The 25493-nt window shown below is 37.2% G+C and overlaps 1 protein-coding gene across 2 annotated transcripts in view; it reads left to right on the top strand.

Annotated features, from left to right (window-relative positions):
* The first annotated feature begins 2649 nt into the window (after positions 1–2649).
* The window catches only part of LOC127977159 (semaphorin-4B-like), a 66758-nt gene continuing 43914 nt past the window's right edge, over positions 2650–25493 (top strand). The window contains exon 1 of one of the 2 annotated variants that reach the window (XM_052581871.1): positions 2650–2846. The gene's annotated coding sequence lies outside the window, so the exon portion shown is untranslated. Of the gene's footprint in view, positions 2847–15077; positions 15279–25493 lie in introns of those variants that run through there. The other variant, XM_052581870.1, reaches the window with a different exon arrangement.

The raw sequence follows: 25493 nt of genomic DNA, 5'->3' as shown, positions 1-25493 counted from the left end.
AGTCGCAGCCAGGCTTCTCCAGCTGGGAAAGAAAATGGTGTTTTTTGCTGCCTGACAAAAGGTGCTATGTCAGGCTCTTTCCAAATCCCCTGTCTCACGGTATGAGGATGTGACACAAGTACAGGTGCTGTAAGAAAATCTTCTGATGACTTATAATTGGGCTTTTAATTAAACAAATTAATTAGTGTAAATTAATTATATAAAAAATATATACAATAATTATTGATTGATTGATTGATGGATGGCTTGTCATTAAATTGCTAGCTCCACTTATACTACCAGGCAAAAGTTTGGAAAATAAATTTATATCTCGCAAATCTGACTTTATAACATGCAATTCCTAGAATAGTGAGATATAAACTCGCAATTCTGAGAACATGTCGGTCTTTTTTTTCTCTCTCTCTCTCTCTGAATTGGATTTCATAACTATATACATAACTTTATATCTCACAATCCTGAGAAAGAAAACAAAAGGTCAGAATTGCAAGATAACAAAACTTGCGTTTATGAGAAAAAATGTTAGAACTGCGAGTATTTATTTTGGAATTCTGACTTTATTTCTCACAGTTGTGAGTTTATGTCCTGCTGTTCTAACTTGCAATTGTGAGATTATATATAGATTTATAGATTTAAAAAAAAAGTTTAAAGTTTATATCTCACTTTTTAACACACTATTGAAAGTTTATACTGTTTCATGTATTTGTGAGAAAAAAAGTCAGTAATGTGAGAAAGCTTCGTCATCACAGGAAAAATATTACAATTTAAAATATATTGAAATAGGAAATAGTTATTTTAAATTGTGATATTTCACAATATAACAGTTTTACTGTACTTTTCAAATAAATGCAACCTTGATGAGTTCAAGAGACAAAAACATTAAAATATCCTAATTTTCCAAAAATGTTGACAGGTAGTGTATAACTAGTATCTGCTCTTTCTTTTTTTCAATTCAATTTGTTGTTTGCATATGACTGTGTAAGCAAACAGGATCCACCCATGTCTTATACATGTGGCGTCTTAAAGGGTTAGTTCACCCAAAAATGAAAATGAAGTCATTAATGACTCAGCCAATTAATGACTCATTTTCAATGGAGGGAGAGTAAGCTATCGGACTAAATCTAAAATATCTTAAACTGTGTCCCGAAGATGAATGGAGGTCTTATGGGTTTGGGATGACATGAGGGTGAGTCATTAATGACATAATTTTCATTTTTGGGTGAACTAACCCATTAAGTATTGCTCAGATGTAGTTTTTCTTCTCGTACTCCCTTTGAAAAAGAGTTCATGTGTCGGTAAACTCTGATGTGCTGTGAGTGTTGGCTTGCAGGCATGAGCAGTTTGGTGGTGGGTGGGGACGGCACTGTCTCTCTGGACCATCAGCCAACCGCTGTGACCACATACTTCCACACCGGCCCTTGCTCACTGGCCTTAAACTGCTCTGTATCCTTGAAGGCACTTTGGCAAAAAACATGCCACTCCTGATTCCATTTAAAAGCAATGCAGATATTTGAGTGATGCTTGCTTGCCCAAAACTCCACACCACAATGGACTCTTTTCACATTTTTAGGTTTCACGGAAGCAGAAGTCATCATAGTTGGGTAAACTTCAATAGCGGTGAATGGGAATCTACATCAGATATATATATATATTCATTCCTGTTTGCTGAAATAGCAAAATAAAAACTCTATGATAGTGTTTTCATGACTTTCAAAAATAGGAAAAAATAGACTGAGAGTAATGAAGCAGACACAATGATGAAAAAGAAGTCTCACCTGCTGTGTTAGAAACACCCATCAGCAGCGGTAACTAGATTTTTAGTAATTGAATGCAAATATAGTATAGTAAAAAATATATTGTTATACGTTGAAAAAAGTAAAAAAAAAAAAAAAAAGAAAAGAAAAAGAAAAACTAAAAAACTTTAGCGCCTGCCTCACGCCACATCCATCATAGACAGAAACACTTTTAATAATATGTTTTATTTTTATTCTGTTTCTGTCCACTATGGCATGTTTTATATATTGATTTATATAAATAGATTTGGTTTGTAGTCCAATTTTGTGTGGTTGCTAGGGTGCCATAATTGTCAGCATGTGGTTGCTAGGGTGTATTTTATTTTTTTATTTTATTGTTTTTCAGTGTACTGCTATGTTGTTGCTAAGATGATTTGATTTGGTTTCTAATGTTTCCACGTGGTTGTTACAATATGCTTTTTTGCTTTGATATATATATATATATATATATATATATATATATATATATATATATATATATATATATATATATATATATATATATCCATCCTGCTATCCATTAACGATGCCAAAATGTGTGTGTGTGTGTGTGTACATATGTAAAACCATTGTGCATAAACCTTAAATCCATCTCAATCTGATGATAATCCTTTTCATAACTGCAGTATGAGCCGGCTGCAGTGTATTTTTCCTCTGCAGGTTCTGTACTAACAGACTTGCGTTATCAGACAGAAGGTGTAAAGGGGAGTGCCTCCTCTCCCCTCTCCTCAGCTCTGCCTCCTCAGGAGTGGAAAGCAATGATGTAATGTGCCTGGCTGCCTCAGAATGAGCAGCCCCCCTCTGCTGTGTTTCATTCCCCCCTTTCTCTCTTTCTCTTGCTTTCTCACAGCCTCTCTCACTCTCCCTCCCATCCTCTGCCGCTGCCTCTGCTGCTGCTGCTGGTGCTGGTGGTGGCTGGCGTTTGTGTGTGCTGTGCCGTGTGAGCTGCAGCCCTGGGCATCTCTGGGGATCCCTGCAGAGCTACTGTTCCTCTTCTGGCTGTGACGGCTGAGACTCGCCTGCTCACGGAAAAGACCCTCTCTCTCATCGGACGAGGTAATTTCTCTCCAAGCTGACAAATGGCATGTGTTGCAGGTTTTAAAGGGAGCGAGGCAAGACAGGGGTTTTGGGCTTAGGGTCTGCTGAAAAGCTGAATGAAAAGGTCTGCATGCAGAAAGCCTGCTGTCACCGCAGGACTGGTGCCATGGCAATAGATTGAATTTGGCTTCCTGAGGCTGCCGCTGTCAGCTGTCCTCCAGCGGCTCTCACGCATGCACGCACGCACCGCTTCTAGTAAGGTGTTGGTTACCATGGTTAGGAAAGGATGGATTCCTGTGCTGGCTCATAGCTGGGTCAGCATATCACCTGGACTGCAGCTTTTTCAGAAGAGAACTGTGCTCTGAATGGATCTTTCATTGTGGCTTGAAAGTAAGAACATCTGTTTTATTCTGGAGGTTTAAATGAACAGGTGAACTTGCAGCTGTGATTGGTTTTTGTGCTTTTTAGTTAAGGTTTTATCACTTTGTCCACTAAGACTTGTAAATTATGCTGACCTAATGTGGGAAATATCTTCCTGTTTCAGCATGAATGTGACATGTAGATTGATTTTCCTGCATATTTATGCATGAGGGACAGGGTGTGTGCGTGGACAATGCTTCATACTATGGACAGGGTAAAGCCCCTCTTGCAGCTCTTGCATTTTTTTTTTCCTTCTATGATGTGCTCAAACACAGCTGGTGAATTCTATTTACATAATTGCCAGTATTTTTTTGTTACGTTATATTCCAGCTGTATGAAATGCATTAAATAACATAAGATATAATTTAAAAAAAAAATGAAATATTAAATATAATGCATAAACATATTCAAGTAAGTTTTTTTTTATAATTATAATTAAAATTTTTATTTGCCTGTGTGTGTGTATGTATGTATGTATATAAATATATTTTTTGTTTGTTTTAAATATACAGTACAAGTTAACAGTGTTTTCGCTCACTGTGAAATCCTGTACTTTGTCTGTTTCTTTTCTTTTTTTAATATTTCATGTGTCTGGACTGCTCCACGTGCATATGTGGTCATGACTAATTTATCCAGAGGATTTTTCCCTGTTATATCAGGAGACGGAAAATACCAGCAGCCTCCATGTCAATTTTGCATAAATAATTGATTGGCCAAGTTCGAGTAATTACTGCACTGTGTGAATACAAATCTCCTGCATTATAGTTGTAGCTTCTAATCCAGTCTTTCACAATCTTAATTTGCTCTTTTTCAACCTGAGCAGTTGTAGATTTCAGACAGATTAATGGTATGTGCATTTTAAAAGTCCTCTGGGGTTCATCAAAGAAACAGTAGGCTAGTCTCAATGTCAGAATCAAATAGTGTAAAGATTTTCTTTTGTGATGAGGATCTGTAAAATCTGCAGACTTGAGAAAAAAAGGGCCCACTGTGATTGGTGGAATGGGACCATGTGGGCATGTTGGGGGTCAATTTATGATTTCCCATCGGGGAGAAGGTTATGTTTACTCAGGATGTGGTTGGCTCCTGCAGCTAGCATGCTTTATCTGTGAGAGGCTGGAATATGTGAGCATTGCTTCACATTCACATATTCTACACATCAATAAATTGATCCGAAGTGTCCAAAAGAAGCAAACTAACCTGAGTCCTCTCTCTATTAAAAAAAGATAAAGCTTAAATTTTGTCACTCCGTCCAACAAGCAAGACATGAAATGGCTGTAGACTGAATGTTCCCAGAATGATTAGTCCATGTATCACGCGTTGCCCAAAAAAACTGTTTTCTCAGTGAGTGTTTTTATTGATTTTTTTCTCCTACCAGACAGTGAGCCTGAATGAAAAAAAAAAAAAAAACAAGCAGCAGCTTTTCCCCAGGATATGTCAAAATTCCACAGTCGTAATGTTGCAGTTGAAGGATTTCGACAGACATTTTGACTCTAAGACGCTTAGTGTCCCTTCGCGAAGATGCGAATGCCAGGCTTTAGCATTGCAGTAGGTGATTTTTACTGAAGAAGTTGCTGGAGCTCTTAAAGTTGAGCTGGTTGAAGGGGGTGTCCTCCATTGATTTTACTTCCATGTTGCATTATAGTTGGATCGTGTGTCCCCTAATATTTTGCAAGGTCAGGGAGTCTCTGGAGGAGTGCTGTTTAGTCTGGCTGAAGCTACAGATCGTATGGCCCTTCGTGTAGCGTTGTTAGCTTAGCGGTCTTGACAGTGTCTTTGTGTCATTGCAGTATTGTTTACCCTCACACACATTCACAAGCTGGAAACCAGGACAAAGTCCTCTGAATGAACAGACATTGTGTGTGTAGTAAATTCCAAATTTGTGTGTCAGCATTGCATTGAGCAATCAGTCAGTTCTGTTAATTATAAACCTCAGCTCTGTTTAAAAACCTGCTTAAGTCGGCCTAAGCTGGATTTATCTGGCTAAAAGTGCCATACAGTTTCCAAAATCTCTAAGCTAGGCTACTAAAGTAACTAAGACCAGCAAACCATCTGATTGTTTTTAAATGTACTTTTGTAGTTGGAAGTGGATGATTTGAAGTGTTACATAGACAATACTTTTTTCCTTCAAACAGTATACAAAGAACATTTTTAATTATTTTAATTCTCTGCTGAAATAAAGCATTTTAAACTAGCTGGTTTGGCTGATCTTGGTTGTTCTCCCAATATCACACTGTGTTTGTTCATTATGGCCAGAGGAGAAATTGTCCAGTGACTGAGCCTTGTTTCTCCCTAGCTTTTTCTCCGTTTCTGTCACCTGATTATTATTATTTTATTTTTTATTATTTTTTTTTATTTTTTTGGGTCGCCTTTGGCTTGGGTCTGAGTTTAAAAGACACTTAATATTCAGTAATATTATCAATTTGACTGCACTGACACTACTGGATGAGAATAAAACTTGAACTGAGCAGAATAATGACACTATTGCCCTCTGTAGAGCTGCTTATAGCTGAATTGAACTAATTTCATAGCTGATGAATTTTCCACAGTTATTGAACTGAATCACTAAATTGAGCTGAATAAAGACACTGTTGTCTTCGTTAGAGCTGCTTTACAGCAGAATTAGAATTTGTCTCATATTTGAAGAGGTTTGCATTACTGATTCTGTTAAATTATGTTAACTGCTGTGAAACAGATTCAACTGTGATTTGAATCTGTATTATAAATCAAAAAAGTGAGTTGAAAAAGTGACAGTATTTTAATAATTGACTTTTGTCATCCACCATGCTGGGGTTTTAGTTTTTCACTGAGGTCATCCCAGTGCATTCTGATATCGCCCTCTGGGAAAGATACAGTACATGCAATGCCACTTTAATTATGATGACTCTTAAAGCTAGACTTTCCTTGTCCATGTTCCACTCACGGAGAGTTCAGATGATGTCATTTTAGTCATTAGTACTAATATCTGTGCACACTATCAATTTGAATCCTGATTTTGAGTCCATGGGTACTTGTGCATGCCAGTGTTTAAGTGCTCAACACAAAGGTCCACTAGGTAGTGCATACGTTCATGAAATGGCTTGTATATTCAACTGTGAACAAAACAGAGTGGAAAAATGAATACCTGAACCTTAAGTTACCTTGTTTAATCTAAAGTTTAAGTTTTTATTCCAGGTGTGTTTATAAAATTCCTTATGGAGGCAGCTCCCTATTTATTGAATCAGATCTACTATATGTGTAGTAAATTCCGAATATGTGTGTCAGTATTGCACTGATCTAAAATAACCCTAGTTCAGCTTTAACATGTTCAAAAATTGTCTTAAAGGGGTCATATGACACTATTTTGTGTATTTGGTGTAATGAAATGTGTTTATGCCATTTAGAAAAAAAAAAAAAAAAAAAAAAAAACATTATTTTCCACGTACTGTACATTATTGATTCTCCTGTATGCCCCGGCTTTCTGAAACATGTCGTTTTTAACAAAGCTCATCAGTCTGAAAAGCAAAGTGTACGCTGATTGGCCTGCTATCCAGTGCATTGTGATTGGCCAAATGCCTCAAACGAGTGATGGAAATGTTATGCACCTTACCATACTGTGATGCGTGTCTCGTTGTTCACTGGCGCTACAAGACATGGTGGCATCCAGTGGGGCCATAATTACTGAATATAATGACTTATACTGTATTTTTATGTGTTGCGTTGCAATGTGCCGCGTAAACATTAACCCATGTCTGCATTTGTGATCGGAGAAACAACAAACAACAATTGCTACTCTACACCAGCGGTTCTCAATTCCAGTCCTCGCGCCCCACAGCTCTGCATATTTTGCATGTCTCTTTGTTAACACACCTAATTCAGATAATCAGCTCATTAGAAGTGAGCTCCGTGCATGCACTGTCTTCCCATTAAAATAGTCACTACATAGTGTTTATTGCTCCCTACTCTCCGAGTAGAGAAATCTGTTGAAGTTACCTCATTTCGGTACATTCATTAATGGATTTGCGCTGCGCAATGTCTTCACACACGGACAAATGTGACATCATCAGTGTTGGGCAAGTTACTCTGAAAATGTAATCAAATTACTGATTACTGGTTTCTCCTTTAAAAGGTAATCACATTACTGTTCTGATTAGTTTATTTCAAAAGTAATTAGTAATTAGTTACATTACTAGTTACATTACTTTTTTCTCTATAAAATTTGTGAAATCCCAGCATACACGCTCCCGATAAATATTTGTTATTAAAGCATCAACATTCACAGAACACTGTTATTTTTAACTGAAGCAAGTTGCTGCTGCGTCCATGGTTTGGCAGAATGTAAAAGCAAAGAGCGCTGCATTTATAATTTCTAAAAGACATCTCAGTTCATCGCAATCTCACAAGTCTCTGTTTTAAAATTTTATTTTCATTATTTTATTATCCCGAATCCTGCACACACAAGAGTCTCTGCACTCGCCTATCAAGTCTTGTCCCACGTGCTGCACTCTGTTGCGTCGGGTCTCGCGGGAGAAGGTCTCTAATCCACTGGCACTTGACTTAGTGCATGTGCTACATCCTTTTTACAATCTCTAGATTATAAAACAATGCGTAACGTATAGAGACCTCGGCTTGTAACTATACTTTAATTACTATTTTGAAAATTAAAACGAGTTAGATTACTCCGTTAATAATAAAAAAAAAATCGAATTACAGTAACACGTTACTAAGTAATGCGTTACTGCCCAACACTGGACATCATATACCTCTGTGAATAAATACAATTTAAATTCATGTCTCGCACACTTCAATGCACTTTGAATGGAACATATACGTTCGCTTCAAACTGGAACCATGGCGGAATACCCTGTGATGTCCACTTCACAGGGCACTCGCTTTCGATTAGAACAAACGTCTGAAGCCATACAGGTGCTGGTCATTTAATTTGAATATCATCAAAAATGTTATTTATTTCACTAATTACCTTCAAAAAGTGAAACTTTTATATTGTATTTATTTATTACACACAGACTGATATATTTCAAATGTTTATTCCTTTTAATTTTGATGATTATAACTGACAACTAAGGAAAATCCCAAATTCAGTATCTCAGAAAATTAGAATATAACTTAAGACCAATACAAAGAAAGGATTTTTAGAAATATTGGCCAACTAAAAAGTATAAAAAATGAAAAGTATGAGCATGTACAGCACTCAATACTTAGTTGGGGTTTCTTTTGCCTAAATTACTCTAGCAATGTGGCATGGCATGGAGTCGATCAGTCTGTGGCACTGCTCAGGTGTTATGAGAGCCCAGGTTGCTCTGATAGTGGCCTTCAGCTCTTCCGCATACTTGGGTCTGGCATATCGCATCTTTACCCCATAGATTTTCTCAGGCGAGTTTGCCAATTAAGAACAGGGATACCATGGTCCTAAAACCAGTTACTATCCAAAGAAAAAGCTAAATTTACTTTCATCAGAGAACATAACTTTGGACCACTCAGCAGCAGTCCAGTCCTTTTTGAAGCGAGACGCTTCTGATGCTGTCTGTTGTTCAAGAGTGGCTTGACACAAGGAATCCGACAGCTTAAATCCATGTCTTGTGCGTAGTTGTTCTTGAAGCACTGACTCCAGCTGCAGTCCACTCTTTGTGAATCTCCCCCAGATTTTTTAATGGGTTTTGTTTCACAATCCTCTCCAGGGTGTAGTTGTCCCTATTGCTTGTACACTTTTTCCTACCAAATCTTTTCCTTACCTTTGCCTCTCTATTAATGTGCTAATGTGTAATGCGCTTTACATATCTAAACGTACTTACAGACTGTGAGTCAGAACTGCCAGCATTGTAGTCTTCTCTCCCAGGGTCAGGAAACTGTCCTCCATAAAATGTGCTGCACACATCTGAGTATTTGGGTTGAACTGTTCTGGAACAGTGTTGTAAATACAACTTAACCACTGATTTCTAGTTGTGTCCTCATTTGGAAGGCCGAACAAAGTATTTTCGCCTTATGCACCAAGATCCTGTAACACTCCAAAGAGAAAGGAAAGCATGAAATGGCATTATATGACCCCTTTAAAAGATTTTTTTTTTCACAATAGGAACTATATAGGGATGAGTGGCAATATATGAATTATACTGTAAATATCTGTCTTGTGCTTAAAAGTTATTGTGAAAATGTAAGTTAAAAGTAAACATATTGTTAATACAAGTCATTACACCTACACCTAGAAAGTCTCTGAAAAAACATATTTTATCTGTATTTTATCTGTAGTGCTGTCTTTTTTCTTTGTGTGTGTGTGTCCTTGGCTGCAATATGAATATTGAGAACTAGTATTGACTCCCCAAGATTTTTTTAGTCATGGTCCATTGCTTTCACAGGTTCATTACTCTCAGCTGTGCTGAAACAAAACAGATGCTCCTTTTACAGGCTCAGCAGCACTAGAGTAAAAATGCCTGGCTCCACTTTTTTCAAGACTTGTCCTGGTTATTAAAACCTTTCTTTTTTGGGGCTGTCCACTTTTGCCACATACCGGGCATCAGTATGCAAAAGTTGAGAAAAAAGCAGCAGCAATGCTTTTTGGTTTCATTTGATAGAGTTAATTAGTGTTTTATTTGAAGCCCCCCTGAGGTCTGGCTCAAATACAAGACTTCTGTTCGCTCTTGGCCCTGCTGAATAACTTGAATGACAAGTCATTTCCCTGAGCTGTGTCCTCACCACAGGGACAGTATAGGGACACTTAGGTCAAGCCCAACAAATACTTGAGCTATACTTTAAACAAAAGTTGTTGTTTCACACCTCAAGGTCAGTTTGTTCCGAAATGTAAGCAGGTATTGCTGAATGCAGGTATTGCCATACACAAAATCAGGTGTTATGTCATCACCGATCATGAACAGGGAAGCATTTAACTAATGCCACTATTGTCTGTTTACTGACAGGAGGGGGAAGCTGGGCAGGGGGGACGACAAATGATCTGTTACACACTGCCAATGGAATTGTCCTGGCAGACACATGAAAGCAAACCATGGTTCCTTTGATATGAACATTTATGAGGACAAGTTTTTTTCTGTTTTTGCAACAAGTTTGTGGTAATATCGTTAAGATCTAATATTGTTTTATATCTCTTAGAATTGCAAAAAATATTCAGTCTGGTGCAGAAACGAAAACAGAAAACAAAACAAACAATATACTTATTAATATAATAATAATAATAATAATAATAATTATTATTATTATTATTATTATTATTGTTGTTGTTGTTGTTGTTGTTGTTAATAATAATAATAATAATAATAATAATAATAATAATAATAATAATTTTGTTTTATTATAATAAAAATAATAATTTATTTACACCTCTGTAATATAAATATACAATTATATATATAAGTTTTTCTTATATACATATTGTTGTTGTTTTTATTATGTTTATATGTTGTTGTTATATGATGTAATAATTATTAATTTTCTCCAGTTGAATAAGCTGGATATCATTCTTTCTTAAAAAATAAATAAATAATAAATACATAAATAAATAAACATAGTAAAAATACTAAAATATATAATATTATTTTTATAATATTTTAAAATATGTAAATAATTATTTTATTATATGTTTTCATTGTTTAAATAATTAGTAAAGGGTATTGTTTGTAATCCTAAAGGAATACATCCAATAAATTTTTCCAGCTGACTAAAGTAATCAGAAATGCAGTGTTTGCAGTAACTTTTGGTTCACAAGCAGATAAGAGACAGAAGCTTAAAGGCCTTGGGGCTCTTGATGAGTGCTGGCATCGACACACTCTGATGGCAGAACTTGTAAGGTTTTATGAGGGTGGGACATTAGTCATCCAAATGAAAGCAAATGTGAAAAGTATTTTTGATCTTTCACCAGACAAAATTGAATCTGGACCCCAGGAGACATTCTCCCTCAAATGCTTGTAAAAAAAAATATTTGATTAATGCCACTATATATGAAATGGATTCTCATGATTTACATTCTGCTTGCCACAGCTTAAACAGGAGTGTTTTAAAGCAATGTGATGTACCACTTTCTCTTTCTTACTGACCTGTAATCAGCACTACAACTCTGTAATCGGCATAACCTGCAATTATTGGGTTTTATTGAACAAAGTGGTCCATAGAGGAAACGAACAGACATTAAGTTACTGAAGTTATTGTTTATCAGTCTATAGAACAGCTTTGGATGGCTTACTACATCAAAATCAAAATTAATTTAACAATACACTTACTTTTAAACACAATTAGTCAGGCCCTGATCTTTTATTCATCAATGTAAATAAAGACACAAGACTACATACAAACATGCCCATTCAGACTGAAGCTGTAATCAATGTTGTGCTTTATACAGCATAAGCCTAGCATCTTTATTTGTCTCATTCTCATAATCCTGTTCAGAAGGAGCTTTGCCGTCACCACCTGTGGTGTTGGCTATCTGTCAGTCTCTGTACAGACCCAGTTGTTGATTCAGATTTACAGAAGAGAAAGGCGCTTCACATCAAAACAAATCAGGTTAAAACTTATGCACTAATTCTTGTTATTCTCAGCTTGAAAAAGAAGTATTTGCAACAATAGTCTTATTTGTGATTTCACGAGTGAAAAGCACTAAAAGACTGAGGATGATTGCAATACCAATTCAAATCTATAGAGGTCAGAATAACTATTTGTCACTGATGAGAATATTGACACTGGTTATTTCAGTGTTTTATACTTTTGATTATTTTTTTCATACAATATATGTATTATTTATGTAAGAGGATAAAACAAATCCTGTGTGAATTTTATTTATTTATTTATTTATTTAATTATTTTTGAGGGATGTTTCAACTTTTTTTGTCCATAAAATTAATTTCTCAAAATGTCTTATTTTGTGTTCCACAGAAGAAAGAATGTCATACCAGTTTGTAAAAACATTTGTGTAAATTTTCATTTAAGGGTGAACTATCCCTTTAAAGATGTCAGTTCTCAATAATCTAAACAGCTCTAATCTGTGGTCCAATTTAGGGGGTTACACACCCCCTATAGAGAGATTAACAGAGATGAAAACTTTTGAGTCAATGCTTCCCCTTTCTCGGTATACATGAAGCCCGGGAGTTTAACCTCAGATGACAAATGAGACAAAGGGGACCACGACCAAGCTGTCTGTAAGATGTTCACGCCACATCAGTCAACCAAGAGGTTCGGAGGGGGAAAAAAGAGACTTCTTAGTGGATCTGGAGAGTTCTAAAGAAGTTTGCATTCAGATGCTCTTGGGTCAAATGACCAAATGTTTGTTTCAGAATCTTTACATGCAAGTCTAAACAAAGTAGATGCAAGATTTGATTAGATGTGTCATACAGGATGATCCGCTCGTGTTTGATTTCACAAGAGTGATTGAACGAAAGTTTGCAAATAAGAAAAAGAGGAAATTGAATCCAAATTACTGACAGCTACATGCAAACAACAACTGGATGATGGGAAGGAAGTGGTTGGAAATGATAGTGGGTGTTTGAACCTGCCAGAACGCTTCTTGACTTACGAAAGGGAATTTAAAATATTCTTTTTTTTTTTTTTTTTTTACTTCCTTATTTTCTGAAATTCCATTATTAAAATTAATAATTTACTGGTATAAAAGATTCCGAAGAGTGGCTTTTCCAGTAGTGCAATAGAAGAACTATATTTGCATTGCCAAAAAAAACCTTTCAGTAAACAATTCCCAAAATAACAATATTTTCATAATGTGATAAATGTTTTAACAATCTAATTAACATTCTTCCACTATAAAGAACTGTTTGTGCAATGGAAAGGTTCCATGAATGTTGAACATGGAACCATAGATGCCAGTGAAGAACCTTTATTTTTAAGAGTGTAGTCTGTAGCATCTCTGGTTAGACTAATACAGTAGTTTTTTGGGGGATTTACGTATTCCTTTTTGATCATGATGCATAATGGTAGACCAGGCCTGACTGGTATAAAGGGACAGAAAGGGGGTGGAGTCCCAGTCTGCATCTGGCGTCTGTAAGTAAGAGGCTGATAAGTGGCTCAGCTCTGCTTCCCGGCTCTCATGACACGCTTGTGTCTGCATTTGGCTCGTCCCCGTCTCTTAATGACGACGTCCCGAAGCCTGACACCCCAAACCTACCATTCCATCTGCCTGCTTAGCATTTCCCCTCAATACATAATTAGCAGCACTATTTCAGTCACAGGGATTCCCAACTGTGACTGTTCCTCTACTGAGCCCCATAGTTCTCTTCCCTTGTTAACTAGGGCATGATTAGATGATTTGTCACTGAGATACAGTTGTTCCAGCACCATCCGTTTTAAGCATTTAAGTGACATTTTAAGTACTGGTTTTAACAGAGATGTGAGTCTTCTTTAACAGCTCGCATAAAAAGAAGTGTCCCAGGCTCGTTAGGCTGTGATTGGAAATACTGTGTTTTGGGAGAAGCTTTATAATGCATCATTTCTGTGAATATTGTGACTCACATGCTAGAAGGGGGCTGTCACTCAGCCAGGAACAACACTGTTATGGTGTTGTATGTAAGTAGCTGTAATGTGAGCCGAGGGCAAGCAGTGTCTGTTGAACTGTATGAGTGTTTAGTTTCAAATAATGACCTTTTTGAACTACACTATGCTGTTTTATGTCCTCACATATTGTGTTTTATAGATGTTAATTAGGAACTGCAGTGCTGTGACTGTGACCATCATAGATAAGATTTATTTGTATAGCAAATTCATACATAGGAGTAATTCAAAGGGCTTTTAACCAAGATACAATACTAATTATTTCTATGTATGGTGTTTGGTTGCCTTTACTACTATGTACTTACATTTAAATTAATCATTTGATACAATGCACTTATTGGGTACATACATGTTTTTACATAGTACTTACTTTCTAAAAATGCATCCCTTACTCGCTTAGCCATCTTTAAATCAACCCATATCACCAAACCTGTCCCTAACCTTACATCGCATCTCAATAGAAGCAAAAGTGTTTTGCAATACAATATGAATACAATAAGTGCATTGTTCATATTTTTTTTTTATGTGATTACATAGTAGTTAAGTCCACCAAATACATTGTGGGACCCTATATACTATTAAATAATAATAATAATAATAATAATAATAATAATAATAACAATAATAATAACCATCAAAACTGAGGGGAGCCTATGCTCCAATACTATTATATTAAAATACATTGGAAAGTGGTTAATCAAACTATTACTTTTACATTTAGCACTTCCACAGTCACTACTACTAATCTTTTATGTATTTATTTTTCTCTTAGTCAGTATTCATTTACTTATTTATTAATTATTAATATCATAAAATGTATTAAAATTTATGAATTGAATTTAATTATGTACACTGAGGAGGACATATGCCCCTTAAAATGTTTAGGATATAGTGTTGATCATTATGTTTCCCAAAGTTCTTGAACTTTTACATTTCCTCCCCCAAACAATGAATATAGTTACTCTGTTGTCTTTCATATCAGAAACTAAACTCTTCCTCTACTCTTAACATAGTTTGAAATAGCTTTTAAATTTAAAACACTTCAATTCAACTTTGGTTTTATTTTTCTTCATTTATTATGAATGCTTTTAACTAGTTCAGACCATTTAAGCTTGGAAAGTGGTGTTGTTGAAAGCTGAAATTCAAGTTTAAGTAGCTACTCAAACTGAAACTAAAGGTTAGCAAGAAATCTTGTGATTTCCTGCAACCTTTGTAATGACCATCAAGGTCCGTGCTGTCTACCTCGCTCTCTCTCTCTCTCTTTGCTTCTCTTACTATGCGAGCATGAGGGGAGGAGCAGTGATTAAGCCAGAGGGAGGCTTTACTACACCAGCGTGACAGATACACATTCAGTCACAGCAGCAGACAGAGCATGAGTGTGAGCGCTGTACTACTGATCCCACACCCAGACCTATAAACAGCTGATTCTAGCAGTCTCAAAGCTGGATCTACTGACAAATTCTCAAGGACTCTGATTTCCATTGGGATTTCTTTTTTCCTTTGAGGAATGAGTTGGAAACCTGTGTCTCAAAGAGAGTAAGTACTCAACTCTTCTTGCTTCAGTGCCTTTAACTGGTTGCTGTTAATGATTGATTGGTGTCTGCGGGAGTGTTTGGTTTGTGTGCAAATGGAAGGGTTTTATAGCACTACACTCCTGTTAGATGCTCCAGGCGAGTAGCGTGGCTGCATGGGGGTTTGTTATTGCAAGGGGCTGCTGGGACGGGAGGGATGGAGGGGGAGAGTGTGTGCTGACACAAGACAATCCCTCTACTGTAAGACCTTATCTGCAAGGTGATAGCCGGTCGTAGCGGATCACAGAACAACGAGCTCAGTCTGCTTCTGTTTGTATGCATGCCTCAAGTACCTCAATTTTGTTTGGGTTTGGTTTCAAACGATCAGTTTTGCAGGGTGTGTTGCAGTTTGGGTTGGCTGGTGTGTATGAGCTCTTGGAGTTTGACTTGGAGACGCTTAAAGCTCTGTCTCTTGAGCTGTGGAGTTTAGTAACCTTGCGCACACTCTCTGCCAGAAAACGGGAGCATATGTGGCAGGCAGCGGTGTCGGCGTGAAGAAACTTTCCATGAACTCTAGATGGGGCTTTGCAAGCGAAGGGAAATTTGGAAAGTGAGAAGTGTGAGGCTCTCCATTAGAAGATCATGTGGTTTTGGCAACTTTGGAGATCTGTGATTGGGTCAAGGGCATGAGTGAATACTGCAGGTGTTTGTTGGAAACACAAACTTCTTTCTTGTTTTGCACTAGTAGTCATCGATAGATTTGTGATTATTAATGCAATACAAATCACAGCCTTCCACAGAAGGAAATAGGAAACCATTTCAGGGAAATATATATTTTTGACATACGTAGGTTGGTTTTCTCAGTAAATGGGATTTGGGATGGAATATTAATTTGAATTACATGAGTATACTACACAACGCTTTACGGGAGATTTAAAAATAAATATTTTGTCATCACTTACTTTTCCTCATGTTTTGCATGACCCTGCATGACTTTCTTTCTTTTGTGGAACACAAGATATTTAGAAAAATGTCTCAGCATTTTGGCAAAACAATGAAACTGTTCATGTTATTTTGGACCCCACTCACTTTCATTCTAAGGATATAAATGGTCGAAACTGGTTGGTTAAAAAAATGTTAAAACTTTTGTGTTCCACAGAAGGAACATATTTGGTTTGGTCTTAAATATAAAGATCCCAGCATTGGTTGTGAGATCATCATGGATGATCATGTTTGTATTCAAGTGCGTATGTGCAATCAGTGCAAATCTGCACATGAAGTTCATGTCCAATGAGAGATTTTCTTTTCTTTTTGGCCAGCAGCTTGGACAGCTGCACATGGGAGATAACCACTCCAGTCCACTCAAGAATAGTAGGGAACGGTAACAAACACAGCAATTGTAGCCATCTTCAAAGAGCTGCACGTTCATGCCGTTTACACAGTTCCTCTGTGAAGACTTTGAAGGAATGGTAATTTTTGGAAAAGTTTTGGGAAAGTTTGGTGCGTGACAGAAGAGGTATAGTTGTGGAAAATATGACATGAAAGAAGATCATCAGGAGAGTTGGAATGATTGTACTTTTAGCCTTTCTTCTGTGTTTTTCTTTGGTCTGATTCATTAAGACAGCGGCTGGCAATATCATTCCTTGACAATGGTCAGCCTGTGTGAGGCTGTCAGAAACATTTTGGCTAGCTGGTAAAAATCGGTGCCTGTTATATCAACAGTGCACTGCCTGACTATGGCTCCAGTCACACACAATACAACACAATAAACTATTAGACAACATAATTTAAAAGTCAGGGAATGCATTTAAATGGACAGTTGGACAAGCTGCTTGGCCCTTCTAAAACATTTAGACATTTTAAAAAACTGCCATTTTTAAATTGGTTAGTTGATCTTATTTGGTCTTCAAGACTGTAAAACCTGTTGGCTGCTCAGCTATAGCAAAACACCAGCTTGGCCAGACTGGGAGAACATCATAAAGCTAAGACCACCAAACCAGCAAAGCTGGTATAACTATGTTTTACACCTTATTTTTAAGCATTGATTTTTCTGGTTTGATGGTTTTTGTTGCCTTAAAAACGTCTTAAACCAGCCTACACGTTTTGTGATTTTCTGATCTCCCAGGCTAATTTTAGAGGGGTTTCGAAGACTTTTCAGCTGGCCAGTTTGTAAGATCAACTGGCTGCTCAGCTAAACTCCTGATTGGCCAGACTTGAAGACCAACTTAAAGCATCTCAAACCACCATAAGCTGGTTTTCTGGTCTTAGTTGGCCTCTCAGACTGCTTTTTGAATTGTTTTGGGCCCTTTTCAAATACCAAATCTGGGTTATCCGCTTATGACCAGCTTCAACATGTTGGAAGACCATATTAAACCAGCTAAGAACATCTTGGTTGGGAGACAATTTTAAACAAGCTACCACCAGCTTGGAAAGAATAAGAACAAGGCACACAGAAAAAAAGAAACGGCTGACTTTGTAGCAGCAGTCTGTTAAATATTAGGTCACGGGTAAAAGCAGGACAGGCGAATGCTGTATCTCTTTGTAGTATCTTTACCTAATATAAAGCTCTCCATTCTCAGGCCTCTGTGCACCACCTGTTTCTCATCCCAGTCATCAGATCCCAGAGCTGTTTTTCCAGCATTAGCTTTGATTTCTCATGCTTGGCTGGCTACTATATACCTGCCTCTGCATGTGTGTGTTAGTAAGAGATGGATTAAAGAACTGGGTCAGTTATATGCTCTGGTCGTAGAATCAAGGAATGTAAATAAGCACTAGTCTTATTTGCTCCTAGATTCTTCTGGCAGGAGCTCAAATTCTCCCAAGTGTTGCGACACTGTTGAGGCACAAACAGTAAAACACAAACACAATCCCTTTTTCCATGTCATTAACTTCTGACAGTTATAGGTCTATGTGACATTCCTTAACAATCTCCTCCGTAATAAACATCTTGTATACTTGAAGTGATTTTTTTTTCTGTAATACGTTACATTTCATATCATTAAAACTGAAAAATATGCTAAAAATGCTGGGAATGCCTTATTAGAGCTGTATAAATAATAAATGAGTTGGTCTGTTGGTCTTAGTTGGCCTTCCAGAGTAGAACTGTTATTGCGCCACTCTTGCTGGAAAAATAAAGCTGGTTTGCTTGTTGGAGCTGGTTTCTCAGCTTAGTCACAGTAGTCTATTGGCTGGTTTTAGAAAGTTTTATTTAATTTTTTCATCTCCCAGCTAAACTAGATAAATACCAGCCAGGTCAGGCTGAAAGACCATTTTAAACAAGATAAGATTGTTTGCTGGTTTTAGTGGGCTTTTCAGCTGTAAGACCAGTTGGCTACTCAGCTAAACTAACTAAACACCAACTTGGTCAGACTGGAAAACCATCTTAAACCAGCTAAGAGCAACAAACAAGTTTAGGCTAGTTTAGGCATTTTTTTAAACATTGAAGGCTGTGTGATTATTCTATCTCTACTAAACCCTTAAACCACCAAAACCACGTTTTGCTGGTCTCAGTTGTCCTAAAAATGATCTTAAACCTGCCGAAACTGGTTTTGTTACTCTTAGCTGATCTCCCAGGTTGGTTTTAAATGGGTTTTGGACACTGCTCTGCCAGACTAGAAATTATTTTAATCCAGCTAAGCTAGAGTGTCACTAAATTCATTTCAGCAATTTTTGAAGACCAAGGAAAGGTTCATGGTGAAACATCCAATCATTTGGTATGTCAAAGCCCTGAATGTGCTCTGTACAAGACATTCAGACTTAAAACTGTGGCATGCACAGTCTCAGAGAAATTCATAAAAATATAATGTCCTCAAATGAGGCTGCGATGTTTGTTTTTGTGAAAAGTGGGGATATCCCATAGGCGTAATGGTTTTTATACTGTACAAACTGTATATTCTATGGCCCTTCACCAACCCTACACCTAACCCTAACCCTCACAGGAAACTCTCTGCATTTTTACTTTCTCAAAAAAAAAAAAAAAAAAAAAAAAACTCATTCTGTATGGTTTATAAGAGTTTGAAAAATGGGGACATGGTTTATGTCCTCATAAATCACCCTCTCCTCGTAATACCTGTGCCATACCCATGTCATAATACAAAGTTGTGTCCTGATATGTCACAAAAACAAGAGCACACACACACACGCACACACACACATGCACACACACAACTTTAAACCAGTCTGGTCTTAGCTGGCCTCCCAGTCTTTTGACTAGTTTTAAAGGGATTTTCTTTCATGGGGATAACTTGCATTAATCACTAAAATAACTAATAAACGGATGATGTGTTGGTGGCAGACAGTGGGAACGTGAGTCAGAAGCTCTGACAGGGTTCGTGTAGTTGAATCTTGTAAAGTAAGCAGTACCGGAGGCCTGGGGGGAGAGCTGCCACTGTGTTTTTGCTCACTGCTGGGAAGTCTTTAAACATGCGTCTTTAAGGGACGTCACAGGCCTCCCCTCTGGTTTTCCAAGTCATGCTCTCTCTCTCTATCCAAGAGGCTTTACGTGGGAACTGGCTCCAGAGCTGGAAACAGACCAAAAGTTAGTATTTGCCTGCTTGTCCTTCTGACCCTGATGAGGGAGAGCAAGTCAGAAAGAAACAGAAAGAAATCCCATCAGCAGAGGGGGCTTTTTGGGATGACACGATGTGATTTTGTAACATACAAACTTTTGGAGTTTTAATGGTCATTCACAGGGGCAAGTATGTCTGTTTTCTTAGTGCGCTGCCTGTCACTGTCACACACACACACACACACACACACACACTTTGACACCTTCTGTCTAACACCTGTTCCTACTGCGTGTCTGCATTTCATGTATTATGCAGGTCTATTTTAAACAGATCAGGACACTGAAGCGTGTCCGTGACTCTTACACCAATGAGAATGTGGTATGTGTATGTGTGTGTGCATGTGAATCACATGTGTATGAGTTTGTGTAGTTAAAATGGCATTCATTAGTAACCCCACTTGATTAATGGACTTTAACCTAGTTTTAACCGCACTGAGGTTACATAGACGACCTGTGATCTGATATCTTCTCAGAGCATTCCAGATCATGGCCTTTACTCTACTAATGGCTTCTCTGAGCCTCTCAAGCATACCTCACCCTAAACCATGCAGAGATTCACACCACAACTGCTCTGCCCACCTTTTAGGCCACGCTATTTTAGTTTTTTTTTTTTTTTTTTCTCTGATACCTGATCTAAGCTGACAGATTTATTCCTGAGATATTTAATGATTTAAAGCTGCTGTAACCTTGTGAGTATGTATGAGAAAGGTGAGGGCTGCTGGTCATGTGACGGTGAGGGAGTGAAGGGATGTCCAGAGCTGTAGTGTTGAACATTTGTGTGCAAGTTAGGACGCCTGCACACTGAAGTGTGCACTGCATCAGATAACACTGCACAAACATTGATTTCAGAGAAATGTCCCTCAATATTTTTTACTCAGTGACCCCTGTTGTCCAAAACAATATTTGAATATACAATATATATTCTTCAGTAAAATCAGTATTTATTGAGATTGAAATAGAAAGTGAACTGTGTGAGCTGTGCCTCATTGGATCTTTTTTTGTTGTTGTTGTTTTTTTAATTTCACTAATGTGACTGCATTCAGGTTTACAAGTATTTAAATAATTTACTAAATTAATTTATACTTAATTTAATAAGTCATTCTTTCTTTGGAAATGTATTGAGGCCCTCCACTGTTTGACAACCACTGACATAAAGCATAAACATTCTAATTTTTAATAGTGATGAGTTAGATTAATTAACTAATTGTATAAGAATTGACTTATTATTATTATTATTATTATTATTATTATTATTATTTTAATAATACATTTTAATTTAATGTTTAATTATTTTTTAGTGCTTTTTATTATTAGGGTCCAAGCACCGCGTTGCAAAAACAAGGGCAAAAACAAGCTTTAAAGCTCATGAAACTTTGCACACACACCAGAAGTGGTGAAAATGTACTTCTGATATGGGCTCCAGAATGAGGTGGGACAAAATTATTTGTTGGCGCTACCTATACGCTTTCAACAAAGTGCTCGAGCTACATTTCACGTACAGTACATGTATGAAATTCAGTTAATGCATGCAGCATACCAAAGTCTCCAGAAACAAAATAACGTTGGTTATTTTGGATTTTCTTGTATATATTTTTTGCATTTTTGACATTTTCAGGCATTGTAACTTCTCCTAGATTTTTTTTATTATTATTTGTATTTTATATATTCAGACACTTGTTTTTTGGGGATCAGGTGAATCCAAAAGTAGCTTACTTTTACAGGATTCCTTTTAGGTAGTCTAATGACTACTGATTTATCTTCATCCCAAGCTTGCAAAAGTGACACTGATTTTACCAATGAGAATTTCACTCAGAGTTAAGTCCAGCTGTGCCTACCAAAACCTAATATGGTATATTGCCACTTAAAATAAAACCAACATAGTTCTTTCCACAATCTCAAAATGCATTTACATATTCGTATCCATCAAATGCTCCATCAAAGCTATTTGGGAGCCTTTGTACACTGACTAACCTACCCTAGGTTTCTGTGGCATATGGTCAAAAGAGAGGCCAATGATATTTCTCGTCCAGTTTTCCACAACAGCCATTCTCCATTTTTCTACCAATGCTGACGCTTGTGTGTGTGTGTTACTGTACAGTATGTGAAGTGAAGTCAACTGGAACAATGTGCTTTAAACCAACAAACCTTGAAAGCTTTCTGCATGAAAAGTCCAGTACAGTCCAGGCAGCCCTAACTTGTGATCGTGCAGAAAGAGGGGAAGTGTATGAGAAAAAAGAGAGAAGTAGGACATGCTTGATTTATTAAATTGGATCAAAGATGTGGCATGTTTATAGAGGCCGAGGTCCTGTACTTGTGCTTTGCATGTCCACTAACAGCTCATTCATTCCATCTTACAGCGATGACAGCATTTTGGCCTCTTCCATGAACAGCCATGGTTTTGCATACTTTTATATTATATATATTTACCAACATACAGATTTCAACACAGACCATGCTAACTGTGCATCCATTCAGACCTTATTCCTCTGTTCTTTGTTCTCCTTCTATACATTTTTTTCAAAGTCCCATCTTGCCATTTCTAAATAATCTAAATGTTGGTTAACGTTGTTTTCCAAATCCATTTTAAGTCTGAAAGACATTTTTTTCAGCGTTTGAACATTCTCTGCATCATCCAATGCTAAGAACTCAGTGCTGTTTCAAAGGGCTGTGGAGAGATGGGCCTTTATCCTGCTATCAGCACTGCAATATGAGTGAGATCAAAGCATACATATCAACGTATGTGTCTGGCAGCTGAAAATGCCTCTCATGTCTGTCGAAAAAAACATTCTGCTAAGATTTTAATTTCCCTTTTGATGTAGCATGTACTGCTGAAAAGGATCGGTTGTACTCTATCCTGCTTAAATTTGGGACTGAATCAACAAAAAGGTCTTTATCACTGGATAATGATCCAAATTTGTCTGATTTTCAGATTACCTAGAAATGGAAGTGATAAAATACAGGCTTTGACTGGTCCTCAGTGCAATCTTAACCACATATCAAGGTTTATGTCTAGTTCCTGGCATCATGGCTGCATCTTAAGTATTTGATATGGATCTTAATGGTCAGCCATGTGAATCAGGTTGAGTTGTAAGTTGGCACAAAAACACCAGATTCGCATAATTTCATTTCCATCTTCTCTACGATCAGCTCTGACCTGAATAACCTGAGCTGGGTGGTGCGATCACTATTGAATTACAAACTCAGTCACACCTCCAGGTGAAACTAGTCAATGCACTCCCAATACTTCCTTTCATAAGGAGTCCCTCCTTTAGTTTTGCTTCCTCCCACCACTCTAGTAAGAAAAAAGATGCTCATGAAAAGAGTTTTTTTTAAGCGGCTTTTAAAAGTGGTGGTGTTGGAACTTGTCGTTTCACACTACATTAACTGTACTTTCATCACATTTCAGCTTGAGCCATGGTGTCCTTCTGAACACCTCCCCACTAATTAGACATCAGTGTTTCGTAAATTGCCGTCTGACCCACTATGAATGTAAATTTGCCTGTCGATAAAAGTTACCTTAATTTAGCCCAGATATTAACAGGAGACTCATGTTTGATTTTAATTAAGTTCAACTTTTGACTGACTGTACATAAAGAAATGTGTTTAAGTGTACTTCTAATCTTCAAAAAAAAAAAAAAAAAAAAAAAAAAAAATATATATATATATATACACAGTACTGTGCAAAAGTCTTAGGCCACGAGTATTTTGAATGGTTTTAAGTCAGTTATTTCTATGTTTTGCTGTAGTGTGTCAGTAGTAAATATCAGTTTTCATTTCCAAACATTATTTTTGGGTCCTATTTTAACGATCTAAACGCAAAATTTAAAGCGTATAACAAAAAACAAACAAAAAAACATTGTGCCAGACTTTAGACCAGGTTTCAGTTGGTCTATGGTGTAGTCTATTTTCAGCACATGGGCGCAAAAATGAGCGCAAATGCATTTGCTAATTAGACGACATGGCGCTGGATGGGAAAATGCGAACACACTTTTGCGTCACATTGAGCCGGGTGTATTTTAGGGCCCCTGATGGTATCATCATCAGTCTGTCTGGAATAACATGAAGAAACAGAACAAACTGAGACAGACGAAATCCAGAAGAGCTGTGGCAATATCCTCAAGACACTTCAAGAAAACTACCTGCAAAGCTACCTGAAAAACAATTTGCAAGTGCACCTAGGACAAACCTTTTTTTTATATGTGGTCAGATCAAATGTTGACTTAATTCAGTTAAGTTAAGTTTTAAATAAGACTCCTTGTGCAAACAAAAATCTCACTGGATTATTACAATTAATAAGAAAAAAAATAATGTTTGGAAACACACCAACTTCTCCAGCTCCACCTGTATAGATCTGCTACAATTTATTTCATATGCTAAATGTGCAGCAACATTATGTTTTAAATACTCACAGCACTGTATTGCCGTATACATTGGCAGTAGCAAGTTCCCGTACTTACTTGCAGCTGCAGCAAGAATTCACAACTACAGCAATAACCAACAGCAGCAGCAATTCAGCAGCAGAAGCAGTAGTGTAGCAGATCAATAATCATAAACATTACCATTCTAAAATCTTCTGAAAGTTATCATGATTGAAATCCTACAATTCATTAAAAAAAAACTTGGTCATACCTTATCTCTGTGTCTAATTTGAAGTGGGAAGAATGCTAACGCTAATGAGCAGTAACTGAAAAGAGTCGACTCTGAATCATTAAAACAAGTCGTTTTTAAAATGAGTGACTAGCTGTTTCATGTTTCGTGTCAACTTGAAACTTTAGCATATTGCCTGCCCACTTGTTGCACAAGCAGACCCAGGAAAACTTGAAAACTTGGTCTGAATGGAAATGAAAATTCATTCTTTACCACTTGGTCATGCTTTTGGAGCAGTAAAAATAGCTGCTCCCTGTTGTTTTTGCTGTTGTTGTGGACTCCCAAAACCAAAATATGAACCTTTCATAACCCATAACAGGTGCACTTCAAAAAAATGTAATGCACTGCGCTTCACGTTGGGTTGTTCTCTGCATTTATGCCATGCATTATAATGTCATTATAAAAGAAAAGGTTTATTGTATGTTAAATTAATAAATTGGAAATACATAATATATCAAGTGGGCCAAAAAGCATCTAAAGTTCTGCAAACTGCATAGAATATAAGTTTAAACTATTATACATTCTCTTTTTCCTCTTTTTTTTTGTGCTTGCAGACATAACACTTCTTAACCTTACACAGAAAAAAAAAAGCAAATTATAGATTTTTCGTGCGCCACTTTGATTGACACGACCCATGTCGGCCCTATTAATTATGGGTCAGTCCGTCCTCCAGGGTCACAGCCCGTCGTCTAGGACTCAAATGTGCGTGGAGTGGAATTTACTCAAAACACTAAAAATAAAGTGAGGGATTGTTTGGATCACAGACATGATTGGGATGCCACTGCCAGGGTGACATTGCACTCTTTAGCCCTAGAATGAGCGGTGCTTTATTGAGCCGCCTGCAATGAGATCACCCACCAGTCAGTGTTTGCACAGGGCAGACTAGCTGAGTGGTTTAGTTACGGCAGCGTAACAGCCCCAAATGACCCTCAGGTTTCTTTTGTAGCAGCATGAGCGCAGCATGAATAAATTCCCACCATCGGTGAATCAAGAGCTCCTGCTAATAGTCAAAGTGCTGATCCAATT

Source organism: Carassius gibelio, chromosome B18 (genome assembly GCF_023724105.1).
Source record: "Carassius gibelio isolate Cgi1373 ecotype wild population from Czech Republic chromosome B18, carGib1.2-hapl.c, whole genome shotgun sequence".
Classification (NCBI taxonomy): Eukaryota; Metazoa; Chordata; class Actinopteri; order Cypriniformes; family Cyprinidae; genus Carassius; species Carassius gibelio.
The sequence above is the reverse complement of the archived record's forward strand: the minus strand, read 5'-3'. Positions and strand labels throughout refer to the sequence as shown.